Source organism: Tupaia chinensis, unplaced genomic scaffold (assembly GCF_000334495.1).
Source record: "Tupaia chinensis unplaced genomic scaffold, TupChi_1.0 Scaffold145208_1, whole genome shotgun sequence".
NCBI classification, from domain to species: domain Eukaryota; kingdom Metazoa; phylum Chordata; class Mammalia; order Scandentia; family Tupaiidae; genus Tupaia; species Tupaia belangeri.
Window position 1 is genome coordinate 159,221 of NW_006205068.1, and position 20,788 is coordinate 180,008.

A 20,788-nucleotide genomic window follows, 5' to 3' on the forward strand; every position below is an offset into this window, starting at 1 on the left:
GTCGAGATTTAATATTTGTGCCAAGAAATCGATTAGGTCTATTCTCACATATGGTTTTCAGTAATATTCAAAACAAGACTACAGGAAAGGCAACATTTGATCTCCATTTTACAGAAAAAGCAACTGAGCTTTAGGGAGACCCAAAAGGTCCCGCCTGCCTATAGATAAAGTCCCAGACCCAAGAGAGTCCAAGGTGTGACACTCTATGTATCCATTGGCCTCATTGTCTCTATCCCTGTCTCTGACCTCAATGTAACCCAAAGAAAAAAGGGAATGTAACCCAAAGGAAATGGGCCTTTTTCCCTTTCTTAAGGGGAATTTGGCTTCCAACAGCCAGTAGCACAAACAATAGAAAATCATCCTAAAAAACCACTGAACTATAATGAGTCTTACTGGCAATTTCTTAAGGAAGGCCTTCCCATGTAGAGGGATGTCCTAAAAACCCACTTTTCACACCTCTCCCCTCAAACCCCCAGGCCTTATGGGAGCTGTTCATCTCATTTCCTTTCTCCCTTCATTAATTCGTAAATTCCAATCCCTTGTCCTTCTCTTCTCCCTGCGGCCCACCTCCTCTCTTTCCTCAAGTGGAGAAGCAGCCAGCTCTACCTCTTACTTTTCCCTCCCACTTTTGTCTGTCCTTGAGCTGTTGAGTATGGTGAAGGTCAATAGGAGGGTGGTCAGAAGATTGCAAATATGTATGTTAACATTTTTTTAATTGCATGAGGAAAAAAAAAAAAAGACTGGTTAGATGTTTCCTGCTTAGGCTATAAGGTTCCTGCATAGGCCACTTAAAGTCTCTTTTCTGGACCTTTTCTCTTACAGTCCTCTCTCTGGCCTTTTCTATGGGCTCCTCTCCTCCTCACATCAGTGAAAACCCTCCTCAGGCACTCACAGGGGCCTTCACTGATTTAATGGCCCTTTCACCTGGGGAAGGATCAGTTGCCCCTGTATAGCTCTGGTGATATCTTATGCATTGTACTTACTGCAAAATTGCCATAGTTTGTTTCTAGATCCATCTACCACCATGTTCTAAGTCTCCTGAGGACCCCACAAAAAGTTCTCCACAGATTATTTCTTCTTCTGTCGGTTTGTTTTCAGAATGACTTAAAACAATATAAAGGTATTTTTTTCAATAACAAAAACTCAAGAGGTGAATTATTAGTGGCACTGAACTAGCAGCCCATGGAAGCATGGCCATCCTGTCCATGGTCCTCGTGGCCTTTGGCTCATGATAGAAGCCTCATTATTACAGTTTCATTCTGCAACCTGCTGCTGTGCTTCTGCATCATAGGAAGGAAGAAATACAGAGCAAGTGGTAGAGCCAGCTATGTCTGAGCTTCTACCAAAAATGCAATGGCTTGCCCAGAACCTGTCTAAGGTCAGTCACACTGGCCATACTTGGATCTCAAAGTATTTCTCAATAAATGCTTGTTTAATGGAGTATTACAATGTGATTTGTCTTTGCTTTTTTTGTTGTTGTTGTTGTTGGAACAAAATTCACATTTTAAAGGGAATAATTTAGTAGCATTTAGTACATTACAATGTTGTGCACCTCTATCTGGTGCGAAAGCATTTTCTTCATCCTAAAAGGAAGCCCATCCCCCTTAAGCAGTTGCTCCTCATTGCCCTGGCAACTACCAATGCGCTTTCTATCTCTGCCGTTTTGCCTAACAATATATGGCTTTTGTATAGCTTCTTTCACTTACCATGTGTTCAATATTCACCCTGAATGATATTCTATTATAAGGATATACCACATTTTGTTTATTCATTCATTGATGGACATTTGGGAGTTGTTTATGATATGATGTGAACCCAGGCATCCTGGCTCCAGATACACCCTGAAAAATGCCAGGGCCAAGGTGTGAGGGTGAAGAAATACTCAAAAAAGGCAACAGGATTTCCTGGAGGGAGTGAGAATACTCCTGGGGTTAGAGTGGGGCACTGGGGATCATCTTTGCTTACTGCCCTGTCCTGCTGTGACCTCTTGAGCATCTGCCTCTGGGGAACAGAGTTTTCTGCATCCACTAGAGCCACTGGGGAAAGGAGTAGCTGTCTTGACTTGGGCTCATACAACCCAGGTCTGTCTTGGCTGGAGCCCAACCAAGACATTCCTCAGCACTGGTGTCATTTTACGTCGTTCTTATTAGTAATCAGATAGAATTCATGGCTAGTGAACTCTTTATTCTTGCCAGAGACTGATATATTGGCCAAGCATGAGAATCATTCTTCAATAATTAAAAGACTTTATGGCTTGAGGGAAGAAGTGACATTGGGAATGCCCACAGTGGATCTGTATGATGCCCCTCTTGGTCAATGTCCATGTTTACCATTGGTCAGGTTAGTGCCCATCCTCTACTTGTTCTCTGGAGATCTCAGTTCAACCCTCCAAAGGTGCTACTCTCTGCAGAGGCCAGACCCTCTAAGATGTCTCCTGGGAGATGGAGTATAAACCAAATGGTCCAGAGGAGCACAAGGGTGTTGGGATGTTTTCTCAATGGGCTCAGCATCTATGGGGACTACAGAGAGGCACAACTCCAGCCTGGAAGCATAGAGGGTGTCTTCACAGCGAAAGAAGCTCCAATACCCTGTCTTTGGCCTCCTAAGGAAGGATCCAGGATTAAAACTGATTTATGACAAGTGAAAGGAATTGCTTACACAAGACCCCAATTCAGACAAACACAGCCCAGAACAACTTCCTTTTCTCAGAAACAGAGATTTTATTTCAGAGTGAGCCATCATAGCATCCTGCTTGAGAGCTCTGGTTTTCAAGTCAAAAGCTTTCCTTTAAATCTAGTCTCTGCCATGTAGTAGCTGGGTGACCTTGTGTAAGTTACTTAACCTCTCTGAACCTCAATTTCCTCATCTATGAAACAAAGATAGCATCAACTTCAGGAATAAATAGGATAATTATATTATTAATGGTGCCTGGTATGTGGCAAGAGTTCAGTAAACTGTTGCCATTACTATAATTTGTGTTTCCTCAGTTCCCCACTGAATTTACCCTCGGAGATCCAGATGGAGAGCTGTCAGGACCCCTACTCTCCCACCTCCCCTAGTCCAATCATTCTAATCCAAGATTTTATGGGCTCAAATCTAGCCGGGGCATTTTTCTTGGGGTTGGAGGCCCTTTTTTCCAGGATGGACTGAAGATTATAAAGTGTGGGTAAGAGTTTCAAGGTCAAGCCTAGTCCTTCCTATGAAAATAAAAGATAGCAGTACATTACATTGTCAAGTTAACACAGTGTGATGGAGCATCTCCAGACTGCAGATCCTGGAAGACTGTAAAAGTCTAATAGATTTAGGGAAACTGTACCTCGGGGAGCATATTAGACAGCGCTCATCAATGGATCAAAACTGTCTTGGAGGCTCCCTTCCTCGGGAACAGCAGAACCCCTCTAAATGATTGCTTTCCCTTCAACAACCTGGAGATAAATTGTACTTCATATATTAGCTTTACACGAATGGGGCACTTATTCTGAGTAGAGTATGTACCTTATTTTACCCCAAATGAAAAAGTATATCCTTTGAAAGCCAAATTCCATTTTCTTTTAAATGATTGTAAAATGACATAATACCATATTAATCCCCTTAGCTCCATCTGCTGATGCTGGATATATTCGGACACATTTTGCTTCGTGCCCCTATTGGTGAAATTCATTTAATTATTTCAAAGGATGTTTTGACGCATTTAAGTTTTAATCGGATATAAAATTGGCAGAGTGTAAACTGTGTGCATATGCTCCTAGGAAGGCATCATTTCAATGAGCTTTTATCCTGGGAAGAAATGCCATTTTACAATGAAAATGTTAACAAGAATAACATAACTGGACCATACAGATATTTTAAAGAGTTTCCAGGTGCAGCCATCAATTTATTTCCCTCATTTCATATACTTCTAAAGTTGTATATGCTTTCACAATCTGAACCGTTGCTCAGGAGCCACTCTTCCCATGAGCTGAGGTTTGATGAGAAATATTGTGCTGTTGACAGATTTTTGCCCTCTCGCTTCTCATGCATCTTTCTGTTAGTTGGGACTTAATCTCTTCCATGGGGAGGAAGAGTTCAAATTGAGTAATTAAATACTCTCAGTAGAAAGACAATATGTCATGGCACCCCCTGGGGGATCACGCTGTCAGTCAGAGCATTCATTATAAGAATCTTGATTCTGTAGGCTCAGGAACAAGTCACTGTGGGACAAGGGAGATCTAGCCTCCCATGTCCTTCTCTATGTGCTATTCTATCTGCACCACCCAATCGTTAAAGCGATTCTGTTTCACATGGCTTATGTGAGTTTTACTGCTGGTCAAAGCAGGAAGAAATTTGAAGGAAGACAAGAAATAATTATGCTAATTCTGTTATTATATTTGCAAAATCTAGTGTTCCAGTCATTGCTACCTAATAAATTACCCCCAAATTTAGCAGCACCATTTAGTCTATCTCATGTTATAGGTTTAGTATTTGAGCAAGGCTCCGATAACCAATTCTTCTGCTCCATGTGTTTTTGACTGAGGTCAGATGAACTGATCTCAAAGATCCAAGATTACTCTCACTCTCACATGTGTAGGACTTTGGTGGGTGCAGTTGGAAGGTGAGGACTACTGAACAGAGCACTGACATATACCTCTGTTCAAGCACAGCAGTCTCAGGGTAGTTAGATCTTTTTCATGGTAGCTCAGGGCTTCAAGAAAGAGTGCTCCAAGAGGCCCAGGTAGAAGCTACAAGTCTTAGGATCACGCTTCAAAAATTACAAGTATCATTGCTCCCATAAGTCATAAACCAGGCCAGACTAAAGGTAAAGAGAAATATGCTTTATTCTTTGATGAAGTATTGTTAAAGAATGTGAAATTCTCTTTAATCTACCATAGCAATCGAGAACATGTGCCAGGTGATGGTGGTAGCTGTTGTTTGGAGATGAATGTTACTGTTTGAGGCATGTTACTAAGCTGTACTATAGAGAGAAAGTCAATAAATATGTATGTATGTATAATTTAAGATACTAGACATTTTACAAAATAAATTTGAATTGTCCTTGTTCCTTATCCTCCATTTCCAGGACTCACTAAATCTAGTTTCTTTGACTTTCTAAATATTGTGTATTTCTACTTCTTTCTATCACCATCACTTCTATTATCTTCATCATCATCCCATGTACCCCACCACCATTACCTCCATCACCACTTCCACCATCACCACCACTTCCCATCACACTGCCACCACCTCTACAATTATCATCACCACCTCCATCATCTTCACCAAATCTACCATCACCCCCATCACTTCCACCTTCACCATCATTGCCATCACCATGACTATCATCACCACTACTACCATCCCATTTATCCAAGCTGCCTCCATTTCATTTGCATTAGCTTCCTGCTTGTTCTAGCTGCACCCACACAAACTCTGCCAGTTCAGTTGCTCTACTACAGACTGAGCAATCACTTTGAAGTCTGATCATGTTATTGAGCCTACTTCTAACTTTTCAATGGTTTTCTAGTGCTCTTATAATGAAAACCAAACTATTTATCATGGCATGCATGGCCCAGCATACCTCTCTATCTTCATTTCACATCAAGTTATCTTTTTTTCCTTTTGTTCTATCCCAAATTTTTTCCTACCTGAAAAATCTCTTTAGGAAGCCCTCTCCCCCCTTTTTCAGTTACTGTCATGTCAGAAAAGCCAAATACTCTCATTTGAAATTCTCAGAGCAGTGCCTTTATTTTGTTTGTTGTGTGTGTACTTTCATATTTGCTTGTATAATTATTGGATCAATATGAAGCCTCTACCCTATATAGTAGCTCCATGGGAGCAGGGATATTACCAACATTGGCCCCAGAGTCTGGGGAGTGTGGTCTAGAGGAGCTGCTCAATAAACATTTCAGGAAGGAAAAAACATTATGTTCACCGTAAGCGTCTCATTTACCTCTTTCAAGTTGTAAGTGATTTGAGAGTTTAAAATTGGAATGAAGTAATGACTATTATAAACCGCATTTCAGGATTGAAAGAGTCATAGACTCTTATCTCACTCCCCTTACTTTATGATAGCTCCATTGACAGACCTCAACTAGTTTGACCATGAAACATTTTATTTAAAATTGTGATCTATTAAAAAAAACTCATAAAAAGAGTATTTTTATCAACTAAACATGAAAATCTGATCAAATTTTTGAAACTCCTGAACACTTACTGATTACAGAAACTGAGCAGCAATCCATTCTTAGCAATACTTTTATTGTTTTTCTTTCTTCAAAATTTGTATATGCAAATAAAGCACTACAAGTGAATGAAATTAGTTTATTCCCTCTCAGTTCCATTGCTTCTTTACTCTCCCTAGAGGCAGCCACCATCATAAATTTGGTGTGAATTTATTAAATTCTTAGTTTTATATTTTTATACATATATGTGTAATCATAAATAGTGTATGGCATTATTTTGAGTATTTAAATGTTTTTGCACAAATAGAATCATATTTTTTCATAAATCTCTGAAAAACTTGTCCTATGAGATAGGTTCATTCTGATACATAAGAATCTAGACTATTTTAAACTGTATATGATATTTCAGCATATGCACATGCCACAATTTATTTATTTATTCTTGTACTCATAGTTGTTCAAGTTGTTTTGAAATTTTCATTAAGCAAAATCTGGTGAAATAAACATGGACATAGGTACTAATGTTTCTAGAACATATATCTGGATTTAGAGTTGCTAGGTTTGTTTTTAGTTTTAATATATATTGCTAAATTGTTCTCCAAAGTGGAACCAATTTCACCAATTTACCCTCTGCCAGCAGTATGTGATTGTTCTACATCTTCATAAAAACTGATATTGTCAGACTTTTTCAAAATTTTTTACACCAACCAGATTGATGTAAAATATCTAAGCACATTTTAATTTTTATGTTCCAGATTATTTGCGAGACTGATCATCATTTCAAATGTTAATTGGTAAGGTTTTTGTTTTATTTCCTTTGAATTCCTGAATTTCTTTATCAATTTTTCTGTTGGGTTATTCATCTTTTTCCCACTGGTTTATAGAATATATTCATATACTCATGGTACCATATATATATATATATAGAGAGAGAGAGAGAGAGAGAGCGCAAATGTATTTTCTCAGACTGGTTTTTTGCCTATTGTATGGGTTTCATACATATTAAAATTTTTTATTTATAGTATTTTGCCATACTAAAGGGCTATATTTTTAATGATATCATGTGTGTCATTCTTTTGCTTTATAATATAATTCAGCAACATATAAAAAGTAAGTATGCACCATGACCAGTGGGTTTTCTCAAGGGAAAATGTTTTATCCCTAAGGATGTAAGGCTGATTCAATATTCAAAGGTAAGTCATTATAACCCACCATATTAACAGGCTAAAGAAGAAAAATAACATGGTCATATTAATTGATGCAGGAAAACATGACAAAATCAACACAATTCATGATAAATAAAATACTATGAGTAGAGGGACATTTCACTGATTAAACTAAATTGGTAAAGAATATCTACAGAAATCCTTTAGTTAATGTCATACTTAACGGAGAAAGACTGAATGTTTTCCCCTGAAGATAGGTAGAAAAGCAAGAATGTTTATTATCACGCCTGATATTCAATATAGCATTGGAAGTTCTAACCAGCTCAATAAGACAAAAACAAAAAAGAAAGAAAACAAATAAAAGACATACAGAAATAAAAGAATGAATAAAATTGTCCTATTTGTAGAAGACATGATTGTCTATTTGGAAAACTCTTCAGAATTTATACAAAAATAATGATCTAGAACTAACTAGAATGAATAACTAAACAATGTCTCATGATAAAAACAAACAAACAAACTTAACATGCAAAACACACTGGGATTAAAATCACAGCATCATTTACAATTGCTCACAAAAAGAAATATTCATGTTTAAATCTAACAAAAACATGTTCATGACTTATATGCTGCAAAATATGAAACACTGATGAAAGAAGATGAAAAAAATGGGGACTACCATGTTCATAAATTTAAAGACTCAAATATATTAATTCTCCTGAAATTGTTATATAAGCTTAGTACAATTTAATGTCATTAAAAGTCTAGCAAATTTTCATGTATATAGATAATATTGCTCTAAAATTTATTTTGAAAAGTAAAGGAACGAAAATGCCTAGTAACTGTTTTTAAAAAGAAGGGAATAAATTGGGAAATATTACTCTCCCTGAGGTTATTGTTTTAATGTGTGTTCCCAAAATTCATGTTGTGATGAGATTAAGAAGGTGAAAACTTAATTCAATTATGGAGTTAAGAGGTGGGCCCTTTGGGAGGTAATTAGGATTAAGGTAATCAGGGTGGGTTTTACCAGATTAAATCTTGGTGTTTTTATAAAAAGAGGAAATGAAACAGACATATAAACACAGGCTTATAGTCACTCTTGCCCCTGCCATTTGATGCACTGCATTACTTCATAACTGCAGAAAGCCTCTAGTAGGAAGAAGACTCTCACTAGATGTGGCCCCTTGACTTTGGATCTCCAAACCTGTGAGCTAAATACACCACTATGCTTTATAAATTACCCAGAGTTAGCTATTTCTGTCATTAGCAAGACAATATACTGATATATCTGATTTAAGAACTTTATATTATATAGTTACCACAATAAAGATGTGTAAAATTGGCAGAAGGATTGACACATATCAATTAAACAGAAAGGAGAAGGCATAATAAAAAAATACAATTTAAAACTTTGATGAGATATAATTATATGCCTATTAAAATGGCTAAAATAAAACGTAGTGACAATATCAAAGACCGGTGAGGATATAGAGATACTTTATCTCTCATCCACTGTGAATGGGACTATAAAATGGAACAGCTATGGGACTAGCAGTTAGCGTAATGGCTATATTGCTGGACTCCCATGTAACTGACTGCAGTTCGAGTCTCAGACCTAGTGGCTTAAACTCACACTGAGCGCATGTGTTCCCAAGATCCTGAGAGGAGTATGGAGGAGAAGGGGTTGCGGTGTGGCCATTCCCCTGGGGGGTGATTTCTCGCTTTCTGTCTCTCTGTCTGTCTGGCGAGCATGCACCCTGTTGCAAAAGCCTCTCAAAAAAAAAAAAAAAATGGTACAGCTACTCTGGAAACCATCTTTAAAAACTAAGCATGCACTTAACCATTGTGACACAGTAATTTCAGTACTGGGCACTTATATCAGAAAAACTAAATTTAGGTCCACACAAAAATTTTTATACTATCATGCATAAATTATTTATTCACATTAGCAAAAGACTGTAAAATGTCCTTTTTTTTAAATGAGTGAATTAATAAAAAAACTGTGAAGTAGCCATACAATGACATACTACTTAGCAACCAAAAGATACAAACTATTAGTACATGAAAAACTTGGTGTATGTCAAGGGAACATTTATAAATGCAAAAATTCAATCACTAAAGATCACATACTGTATCATTCTATTTATATAACATTCTTAAAAATAAAATTATACCCATAGAAAACAGATCAGTGGTTATCAGGGGTTATGGTGAAGCTATAAAGGAGTAGCATAAGATAATTTGGGATAATGAAACAGTTCTATATTTTGTGAGTGGTGATAATTATAAAAAGTACAAATTTGATAAAATTGCATAGGACTATATATACATACACAAATGAGTGACAGTATAACTGGTGAAATCTGAATAATTTTGTAGATTGTTCCACTGGCAGTTTTCTGGTCTTAATATTGTACTAAAGTTGCAAGATAATTTTTTGAATGGTATGGTGAATGATGTACAGGATCTCCCTGTTCATTTTTATGCAATATTTTTATGAATATACAAAAAATAGTGATATTGTGGTTAGGCTGGCTAGATCCTACATAGCTGGCTGCAAGATTCGAGTCCCGGACCTGGCAGCTTGAAGGGCATGCTGAGTGCATATGCATGCATGTCTAAAATCCCAAGAGGATTTGGTGGAGAAGGGATTGCCCCCTATGGGAGGTGCTTTTTCATTTTCCCTCCCCTTCTCTGTCTTTGGTGAATATACATGCCCTCTGGCAAATTAAAAGGAAAGGGTCAGGGACCAGCAAATAGCATAATGTTTACGTCACTGGACTCCCACATAGTTGGCCACAGTTCAAGTCCTGGACCTGACAGCTTTAAACTTAAACCAGGCACATATGCTTGTGTGCCCAAGATCTCGAGAGAAGAATGGAGGAGAAGGGACTGTCGCACAGCCATCCACCTGGAGGGTGATTTTCGCCTTCTGTCTCTATGTCTCTCTGGTGAGTGCATGTGCCCTATAGCAAAAATCTCTCTTTTTTAAAAAAGGAAAGGGACGGAGGGCAACAGTTGGTATAGTAGTTGAGGTGCTAGACTCTCATATGGTCAACCACAGGTTTGAGTCCCAAACCTGGCAGCATGAAAATCAGGCCAGGTAAGTAAGTGTGCATATGTTCCCAAAATCCCAGGAGGTGAATGACAGAGAAGTGATTGCTGCATGGCCATCCCCTTCGGTGATGATTTCTCATTTTCCCTCTCACTGTCTCTGGCAATCATGTGTGTCCTAGAGCAAAAACCTTAAAAAGAAAATAGGAAAAAGAAAGGAACAAATTATTTTTCTTTCGTTCTTTCCTCCCTCTTTCCTTTCCTTCTTTCTTTCATGCCAGAGGATGCATGCATGTGAAAGAGAGAGAGAGAGAGAGAAAGAAAGCAAGCACTCCCCCAACGGAACTTGGTGATGTTGCAGTAATTTTTCCTCTAATTCTCTATCCCATTACGATCTTGGGCACCCATGTGTTCACCTGGCATGTAAGCCACTAGGGCCAGGATTCAAATGCTGATTGACCACAGGAATCCAGCTTCCTCTGTTTAATGCCTAGTTGTGGCACTACGGAGCTGGCCTTTAAGAGATCTTTTAAAAGGGTTATTTACAGGTTTATTAATTTTTTTATATTTTTGTTTTAAATTTTATTTTATTTTTCCTCTTTATTTTCTTTATTATGCTAGCATTGGACTTATTTTTGCTCTTCTATATTCAGTTTCTTAAGGTAGAACTTAAAAAAAAGATTACTGGTTTAAGATCTTTCTTCTTTTCTAATTAGAGGATTTGATAATATAAATGTCCTCCTTAAGCACTGTTTAAATTATACATTTTGATATGTTGTATTTTCACTTTTATCAGTTATAAAATTTTCTTTTCCCTTGAGATTTTTCTTTTTTCTTTCTTTCTTTTTTTCTTTCTTTTTTTTTTGACAGAGATTTTGCTATAAGATGTGTGCACTTGCCAGAGAGGCAGAGACAGAAAGTGAGAAATCACCCTGTGAGGGGATGGTCATGCCAGAATCCCTTCTATTATGCTCTTGGGGTTTTGGGCACAAATACACACGTGTCCAGCATGAGTTTCAAGTCACCAGGTCTGGGACTCGAACCACGGTCAACCATGTTGAGGTCCAACAATGTGATCACTATGTCATCTCTGGTTCTGGGACTTTTCTTTTCTTTCTTTCTTTCTCTCTCTCTCTCTCTTTTTATTTATTTTTTTTTTTTGAGAGGTTTTTGCTATAGGGCATGTGTGCTCGCCAGAAAGACAGAGAGAGACAGAGATAGAAAGTGAGAAATCCCCCCCCCCAGGGGGGGTGGCCACGCCACAATCCCTTCTCCTCCATTCTCCTCTCAGGATCTTGGGCACACACACACACACGCGCCCAGTGTGTTTAAGCCATAGGGTCCAGGACTTGAACCGCCGTCGACTACATGGGAGTCCAGCAATATAGCCATTACGCTAATTGCTGGTCCCTGGGACTTTTCTTTTTGACAAATGTTAGTTTCAAGTATGTTGTATAACTTCCAAATGTTTGTACATTTTCCTGTCATCTTTTAGCTATTGATTTCTAGTCTAGCATAATTATAATCAGAACATTGTTTCTATAATTTAAATTCATTTAAGCTTAAGTTTCATTTATAATACAAGATACAGTCTGATGAATTTTTTCATGTATACTTGAAAATAATGTGAATTCTGCTGTTGTTGGGTATAGTGTTCTGTAACTATCAGATGCAAGTAGTTGATAATGTAATTCAGTTTAATATCTTTGTTCATTTTTTGTCTGAGTTCTACCGATTACAATCAATGAGTGCTGGAGTCTCCAATTTGAAGAATCTAATTGTGGCCTTGTACATTTCTTCTTCCAGCTGTGTAATTTTTTTTCTTTTTTTAAGCTTCCTATAGGGCACACGCACTTGCCAGAGAAAGAGAGAGGAAGAGAAAAAGAGGGAAATGAGGAGGACACCCTCCCACCAGGGTGGACTGTCATGCTGCAATCCCTTCTCTTCCATTCTCCTCTTGGAATTTTGGTCACTCACCCAAACACATGCATCCCCATTGTGTTTTTCAAGCCACCAGGTTCAGGACTTAAACTGTATGGTTGGTCATGTGGAATCTAACCACCTTAACCACCTTACCACCTGATGGCCCCTTTTCTGTAATTTTTATTTAGTTTATTTTGAAATGTTGTGGTTAGGTTAGATGTATACATATTTAGGGTTGCTTTGTTTTCTTGGTGGACTAACCTTTATAGATATTATTTGTATCCCTCTTTATACTTGACTTCTTTTTTGTTCTGAAGTATTAATATTAATATATCAATACCCAGATTATTATTTTTCCTGTTTTCATGGTATATATCTTTAAATTATTTTACTTGAAACTTACTTTTATCATTATTTGATGTGACAGTCTGTAGAAAGTATAGTTGAGTCATTTTTGGGTATTTTTGGTTGTTGTCACCATTAATTCATTCTGACAATTTCTTTTTTTAACTACTTTATTCAATTTTATTTATTATTATTATTATTTTTAAATTTGACCAGAGAGAGGCAGAGAAAGAGGGAAAGTGAGAAGTAAGCCACCAGTCCAAGATTCAAACTGTGGTCTGCTACGTGGGAGTCCAGCATCTTAACCACCATGCCACCCGCCAGCCCCCATTTTGACAATTTCTATCTTTCATTAGCTATGTTTAGACCATTTAAATGTAATGCAATTATTAATACATTTGGATTTAGGACTATTATTTGATGATATGTTTTCAGTTTATCTCTAGATGCATTTGAATTGTCAGTGTGATATAGTGAGTACAACATTGCTGACCAGAACTCTGCTCAAAAATCAACAGGAATGAATTATTGATATATACTATGATAATGTATGTCTGAGAGAAAGATGTTTTGTGATCATGTTGTATTATTTAATTTATATACAATTGTGAAACAAGCAGAAAAAAAATAGTGCAGTTATTTCTAAAGGGATAGATTGGAGAGTGACTGGGAAGAGGCAGAAGAGAACTTTCCGGGGTTATATTTTTCTGTATTTTGATAAATGTTTGAGTTACACAGACGTATTCATCAAAACTTAGACAATGTACATTTAAGATGTATGCATTTCACTGTAAGCAAATTTTACCTGAAAGAAAAATAAAAAATATAAACAGATATTGAGATAGAGTAATAAGAAGTTGAATTTGGTATCTGTAATTTCCTTTAAAATGCATAAAAATAAGATAAATTAATGGATAGATGGAGGCATGGATAGATATGTGAGAAAGCAAACGTACTAAAACGTTAATCATAGAATCCAGGTTGTGAATATAAGGATGTTCATTGTGAAAGTCTTGAAATTTTAGGGACCAGCAGCTAACGTAATGACTATGTCACTGAACTCCCATGTAGTTGACCACGGTTCAAGTCCTGGACCCGGTGGCTTAAACTCACGCTGGGTATGTGTGCGTGTGTGCCCAAGATTCCAAGAGGAGAATGGAGGAGAGGGGATTGCGGCATGGCCATCCCCACTAGCGGGTGATTTCTCACTTTCTATTTCTCTGTCTCTCTCTCTTTCTGGCAAGCACACGTGCCCTATAGCAAAACCTCTCTCAAAAAAAAAAAAAAAGTCTTTAAATTTTAGCATATGCTTAAATTTTTTTAGTGAAAAATGTTGGGACAAAAATATATGATAGAATCCACCTTGCTCCCAGTAATGTGGCTATGGGAGAGCCACCAGGAGGTTGAAGAGTGAAAAGCATATCATGTGGAGGATGACTAGCAGAAAAAAGGATGACCATTTCTCCACTTCCAAAAATATTTTCTGGGTTGCTTTAAAGGGCAGAGTTAGGAAACATGGGTGGAAATTATAAGCCAACCAATTTGTACTCAGTAAAGATTTTTCAGTCATTAGAACTATCTAGATATAAGATGGGTTGCTTCATGAAGGTAAAATTCCAATGCCTGAGCAGAAGCTGGACAACAGATTATCAAAGATGTCTTAAGGGTTATATTTATAGAGACTTGATGTATGAGGGAATAACTTCCAAATGTTTGTACATTTTCCTGTCATCTTTTAGATATTGATTTCTAGTCTAGCATAATTATAATCAGAACATTGTTTCTATAATTTAAATTCATTTAAGCTTAAGTTTCATTTATAATACAAGATACAGTCTGATGAATTTTTTCATGTATACTTGAAAATAATGTGAATTCTGCTGTTGTTGGGTATAGTGTTCTGTAACTATCAGATGCAAGTAGTTGATAATGTAATTCAGTTTAATATCTTTGTTCATTTTTTGTCTGAGTTCTACCGATTACAATCAATGAGTGCTGGAGTCTCCAATTTGAAGAATCTAATTGTGGCCTTGTACATTTCTTCTTCCAGCTGTGTAATTTTTTTTCTTTTTTTAAGCTTCCTATAGGGCACACGCACTTGCCAGAGAAAGAGAGAGGAAGAGAAAAAGAGGGAAATGAGGAGGACACCCTCCCACCAGGGTGGACTGTCATGCTGCAATCCCTTCTCTTCCATTCTCCTCTTGGAATTTTGGTCACTCACCCAAACACATGCATCCCCATTGTGTTTTTCAAGCCACCAGGTTCAGGACTTAAACTGTATGGTTGGTCATGTGGAATCTAACCACCTTAACCACCTTACCACCTGATGGCCCCTTTTCTGTAATTTTTATTTAGTTTATTTTGAAATGTTGTGGTTAGGTTAGATGTATACATATTTAGGGTTGCTTTGTTTTCTTGGTGGACTAACCTTTATAGATATTATTTGTATCCCTCTTTATACTTGACTTCTTTTTTGTTCTGAAGTATTAATATTAATATATCGATACCCAGATTATTATTTTTCCTGTTTTCATGGTATATATCTTTAAATTATTTTACTTGAAACTTACTTTTATCATTATTTGATGTGACAGTCTGTAGAAAGTATAGTTGAGTCATTTTTGGGTATTTTTGGTTGTTGTCACCATTAATTCATTCTGACAATTTCTTTTTTTAACTACTTTATTCAATTTTATTTATTATTATTATTATTTTTAAATTTGACCAGAGAGAGGCAGAGAAAGAGGGAAAGTGAGAAGTAAGCCACCAGTCCAAGATTCAAACTGTGGTCTGCTACGTGGGAGTCCAGCATCTTAACCACCATGCCACCCGCCAGCCCCCATTTTGACAATTTCTATCTTTCATTAGCTATGTTTAGACCATTTAAATGTAATGCAATTATTAATACATTTGGATTTAGGACTATTATTTGATGATATGTTTTCAGTTTATCTCTAGATGCATTTGAATTGTCAGTGTGATATAGTGAGTACAACATTGCTGACCAGAACTCTGCTCAAAAATCAACAGGAATGAATTATTGATATATACTATGATAATGTATGTCTGAGAGAAAGATGTTTTGTGATCATGTTGTATTATTTAATTTATATACAATTGTGAAACAAGCAGAAAAAAAATAGTGCAGTTATTTCTAAAGGGATAGATTGGAGAGTGACTGGGAAGAGGCAGAAGAGAACTTTCCGGGGTTATATTTTTCTGTATTTTGATAAATGTTTGAGTTACACAGACGTATTCATCAAAACTTAGACAATGTACATTTAAGATGTATGCATTTCACTGTAAGCAAATTTTACCTGAAAGAAAAATAAAAAATATAAACAGATATTGAGATAGAGTAATAAGAAGTTGAATTTGGTATCTGTAATTTCCTTTAAAATGCATAAAAATAAGATAAATTAATGGATAGATGGAGGCATGGATAGATATGTGAGAAAGCAAACGTACTAAAACGTTAATCATAGAATCCAGGTTGTGAATATAAGGATGTTCATTGTGAAAGTCTTGAAATTTTAGGGACCAGCAGCTAACGTAATGACTATGTCACTGAACTCCCATGTAGTTGACCACGGTTCAAGTCCTGGACCCGGTGGCTTAAACTCACGCTGGGTATGTGTGCGTGTGTGCCCAAGATTCCAAGAGGAGAATGGAGGAGAGGGGATTGCGGCATGGCCATCCCCACTAGCGGGTGATTTCTCACTTTCTATTTCTCTGTCTCTCTCTCTTTCTGGCAAGCACACGTGCCCTATAGCAAAACCTCTCTCAAAAAAAAAAAAAAGTCTTTAAATTTTAGCATATGCTTAAATTTTTTTAGTGAAAAATGTTGGGACAAAAATATATGATAGAATCCACCTTGCTCCCAGTAATGTGGCTATGGGAGAGCCACCAGGAGGTTGAAGAGTGAAAAGCATATCATGTGGAGGATGACTAGCAGAAAAAAGGATGACCATTTCTCCACTTCCAAAAATATTTTCTGGGTTGCTTTAAAGGGCAGAGTTAGGAAACATGGGTGGAAATTATAAGCCAACCAATTTGTACTCAGTAAAGATTTTTCAGTCATTAGAACTATCTAGATATAAGATGGGTTGCTTCATGAAGGTAAAATTCCAATGCCTGAGCAGAAGCTGGACAACAGATTATCAAAGATGTCTTAAGGGTTATATTTATAGAGACTTGATGTATGAGGGAACTTCAGGAAGTTCACGGAAAAATAGAACTAAAGTATGAGTTTATTTTGGTGCAAAATTTTTTTAAATTTGAGAATAATATACGAGAAGTACTAAGTACCATCAAACGTCCAAACGTCCGGATAATTGGCATTCCAGAAGGTGAAGAGACCCATAAGGGCATTGATAATCTATTCCATGAAATCCTGCAAGAAAACTTTCCAAACCTAGAGAGGCACTCAAAGTTCCAGTCCCAAGAAATACAAAGGACCCCAAATAGAATCAACCCAAGAAGATCTTTTTTTTTCACAATATGCATTTGTCATGAACTTTTTGAAGACCCCACACGATTCTTCTCATTCTGATTCTCATTCTAATTCCCTAGTATTGCAGTGTGATATTTAGGAACAGGGTTGGCAAACTACAGCTGGCAGGCAGAATTCAGCCTGATGCCTGTTTCTGTAAATAAAGTTTCACTGGAAAATAGCCACAGTCATTTGTTTACATATTGTGTATGCATAGTTGTTTTTATGCCACAATAACAGAGTGGAATAATTGTAAAACCTAACATATTTACTGTCTGGTTCTTCAAATGTAAGTTCTGGAAGATTTTGGGCTTCACATCTAATTCTACTCTTGAACAAGTCATCCAGCTTCTCTGTGGTTTGGCAACACACTAGTTACAGAGCTCAACTCAGTGCCTAGAACACAGATGGTGCTCAATAAATACTTGAATAACTGAGCCAGAGGGTGAATGAATGACTGGCAAGGTAGCATCTTTAAGAAATGACTTCAAAAAAGTCTGTAGGCTCTGTGAGGGCAGGGACCTTCTCTGTGATGTTCCTGCTCTATCCCCTGGGGTCTGATGCACCGCCTACCACGTGGTAGATTTGCATCAAATATTTGTTGGATTAAATAAACAGGGGTGCATTTATGGCACTTTATTTGTTAATGTTGGCCACCATTTGTTCTTGATTGGCTTTGAGAAGCTTCAAAAGAAGCTTCTTTCTTGCCTTCAGATGGATGTCCCTGTTCTCACAATTTGTACATCTCAAACTGGCCCAGCTCAGAAACAGCAACACGATGGACTAACCAGCTCACCTCATTGACTGAGCCATTATCTCTGTAAAAAGTTGGTGATTCTAAGAGGGATTTTCCATATTATTTCATTAGCACACACTGCTCTTGGACTTTACAAACCCTTGATACTCAAGTCTCATCTAATAGTCACCCAAGATTCCAAATTGCTTTAATTTGTTCCAATCTATAGATCATTTACACATGGATGTCTACATCAAGGATCCAACAGGGCTAGGTATGACAGATCTATTCTGCGGGAATCAGGACTACCTTTTGTTCCTATACCTCCTTCTGCTTCATCACCCACTGAAAAGCATATCTGCTGTTATTACCCTTAAGAAGCCTTTCTGGAACTCATCTGTAAGACAAATACCCTCTCAAATGTATGATGAGACTACAAAGGGCTTCTAATAGTGGTCACAAAATTCTGAGCTATCTTTTAAGCTAATGACAACCTAATACTAAGTCAAATAGAGAATAAAGATGAGGAACAAACACTCTGGCTTTTCTTTTCTTTTCTTTCTTTCTTTTTTTTTTTTTTTTTTTTGAGAATCTCTATCTGCAAAAAGGAAGGCTTTCTGCCTCACTTTGAATGGTAAGTAATTCAGAGTTTTCCCATCCCAAACAGCCTTCCTCAAAGATCCCCAGGCTCTCTCATATCATACCTTATTTCCCTCATACTCTGTTGGTTCCAGACCAACACACAGTATGGATTATACATTCCCTAATGAGTGCTCACTAATAATTTATTATATTTTTTTTTATTTCTTCCCCTAGAGAGTTTAAAGCTTTTCTCAGAATAAAGATGGCATCTTTTACTTCTCTTATATAATAACAATGCAAGATAACCTTCTGGTTGCCTGGAAATATGCAATACCTTGGTCGAGGTAGTAATATAGGTGTACACATGTATAAACGTTCACTGAGCTCTACACTTAAGATTTATGCTCTTTGAAATAAACCAGATACAGAAAAAGAAATACTACATGTTTTCCCTCATATAGAGAAATTGCAAAAAATGACTCTATAGAAGTAGAGAGTTGTAGAATGACTATTGGATATTGGAAATGATGAGTGGGGAGATAAAGAGAAGTTGATTCATGCAAACAAAATTGTAAAGAGCTAGAAGAAACAATGCCTAGTGTTATAAAATATAGTGGGGAAAACGTGGTTAATATAATGTTACAAATGGTTAAGATAATGGTTATGCTAATTATCCTGATTTAATCATTGTACATTGTATTCATGTACTGAAAAACCACATTGTAACAGTTGTCATGTAATAAAAAAATTATGAATTAAAAAAGATTTGTGTCTTTTGTTGTATTGTGTTATACTTTCATAAAAACTAAAGATAATTAAAATGATCTGGTGATTTCTTAAACACTATGTATAACCCAAACAGGTTGGATGTACACTGTGTACAAGTGCTAAGCTAGGATCTTTATGTTACATTATTCTTTTCTTTTTAATTGTCAGAGGGCCAGTGTGCTCACCAGAGAGAGAGAGACAAATCACCCTCAAGTGGGGTGTGGCCATGCTATGGTCCTTTCTCCTTCATTTCTCCACCCTTTCGGGACACATAAGTACATGTGCCCAGCATATTTTTCAAGGATTTGAATTGCCTGGTCAGCCATGTGAGATTGACTCCAGAGCTGGCCCTATGTACATTATTTTTATCCTCATTACAACTAAACGAGGTTGCTATCATTATGCTCACTGAATAGATGAGAAAACTCAGGCTTAAATACATCACGTAGTTTGCTGATTAGTTCTGGAATCACAGGCCAAACTCAGGCAGATTCTACATTGTCTTGTGTTTTTCTCAAATGAGTTCACCAAGGTCTCATAGAAAACACACACATACACACACACACACAAATGCCTGCACATTTATGTACAAGTGCACACATACATGCATGCACACACACACATTTATTCAAGATGAGCTTTCAAACTAAAAATCCAAAGCACATCTTACAGGATAGGCCCAACAAATTCACCCCAAGAAAGTGCAAAAATAAGAGCAATCTGAGAAGGATTTGCCAAGAATACTTTTAGAACAAGTCTTCCCCAAATTACCATGGATAGAATTACCTGAGTATCATGTCCAAATACAGATTCTGACTCTGGGTTGGACCCTAGGGTCCAAATCTTCCACAAGCTCAAGATGACTGGTATCAATGGTGTTGACGTACACTGCATAGTAAAACAGCAGAGCATATTGCAACATGCTTGTGATTAATCAAATCATTAGTGAAACATAAGAAATTGTTCAGAAAATGGCAGAAATTCCAACAAACATAAAATATTGGCATTTTTCCTGGTCAGGTTAAAAACTTAATTTTTATCGAAAGTGACACATTTGAAACATTTCTGAGGTGCCCAACCTGAAGCCTGCAGGTTTCAAAACCCACCTGGCTGCCAGGTGTCAACTTCCTTCATTGCCTAGCTTGTCTTGACCTTAAGGGACACCGGAGGTGGTAACTTATAATTTCTACAGGAGGGAGCTTGAGTTCTGTGATTGCAGTTCCTTCTAAGACTTTTATATTTACAACTCCAGGTGTGATGTTATGGTCATAACCAAACCCTGTAAGTCTGTTTTTGAAGACAAGCAGGATTCACAATTCCTTAATCCTGCCATCTTTTTTTCTCTTGCCCTACCTGTCCTCCAGTTTTTGACCAAATCCAAGCTATGTGTTGGCTGTTGACAGCCAGCATAGGTATGCAAGCTGTCAATTTGCAAAGCCCAAGTCCTAAATTCAGATAGAGCATGGGGCTCAACTCCAGCTTTACCCACAGCGGCTGTCTTGTTTATTACCGAGAGATCAAAATAGCTGTTGGTAGGGAAACATCTAACTTTACTTGACATCCT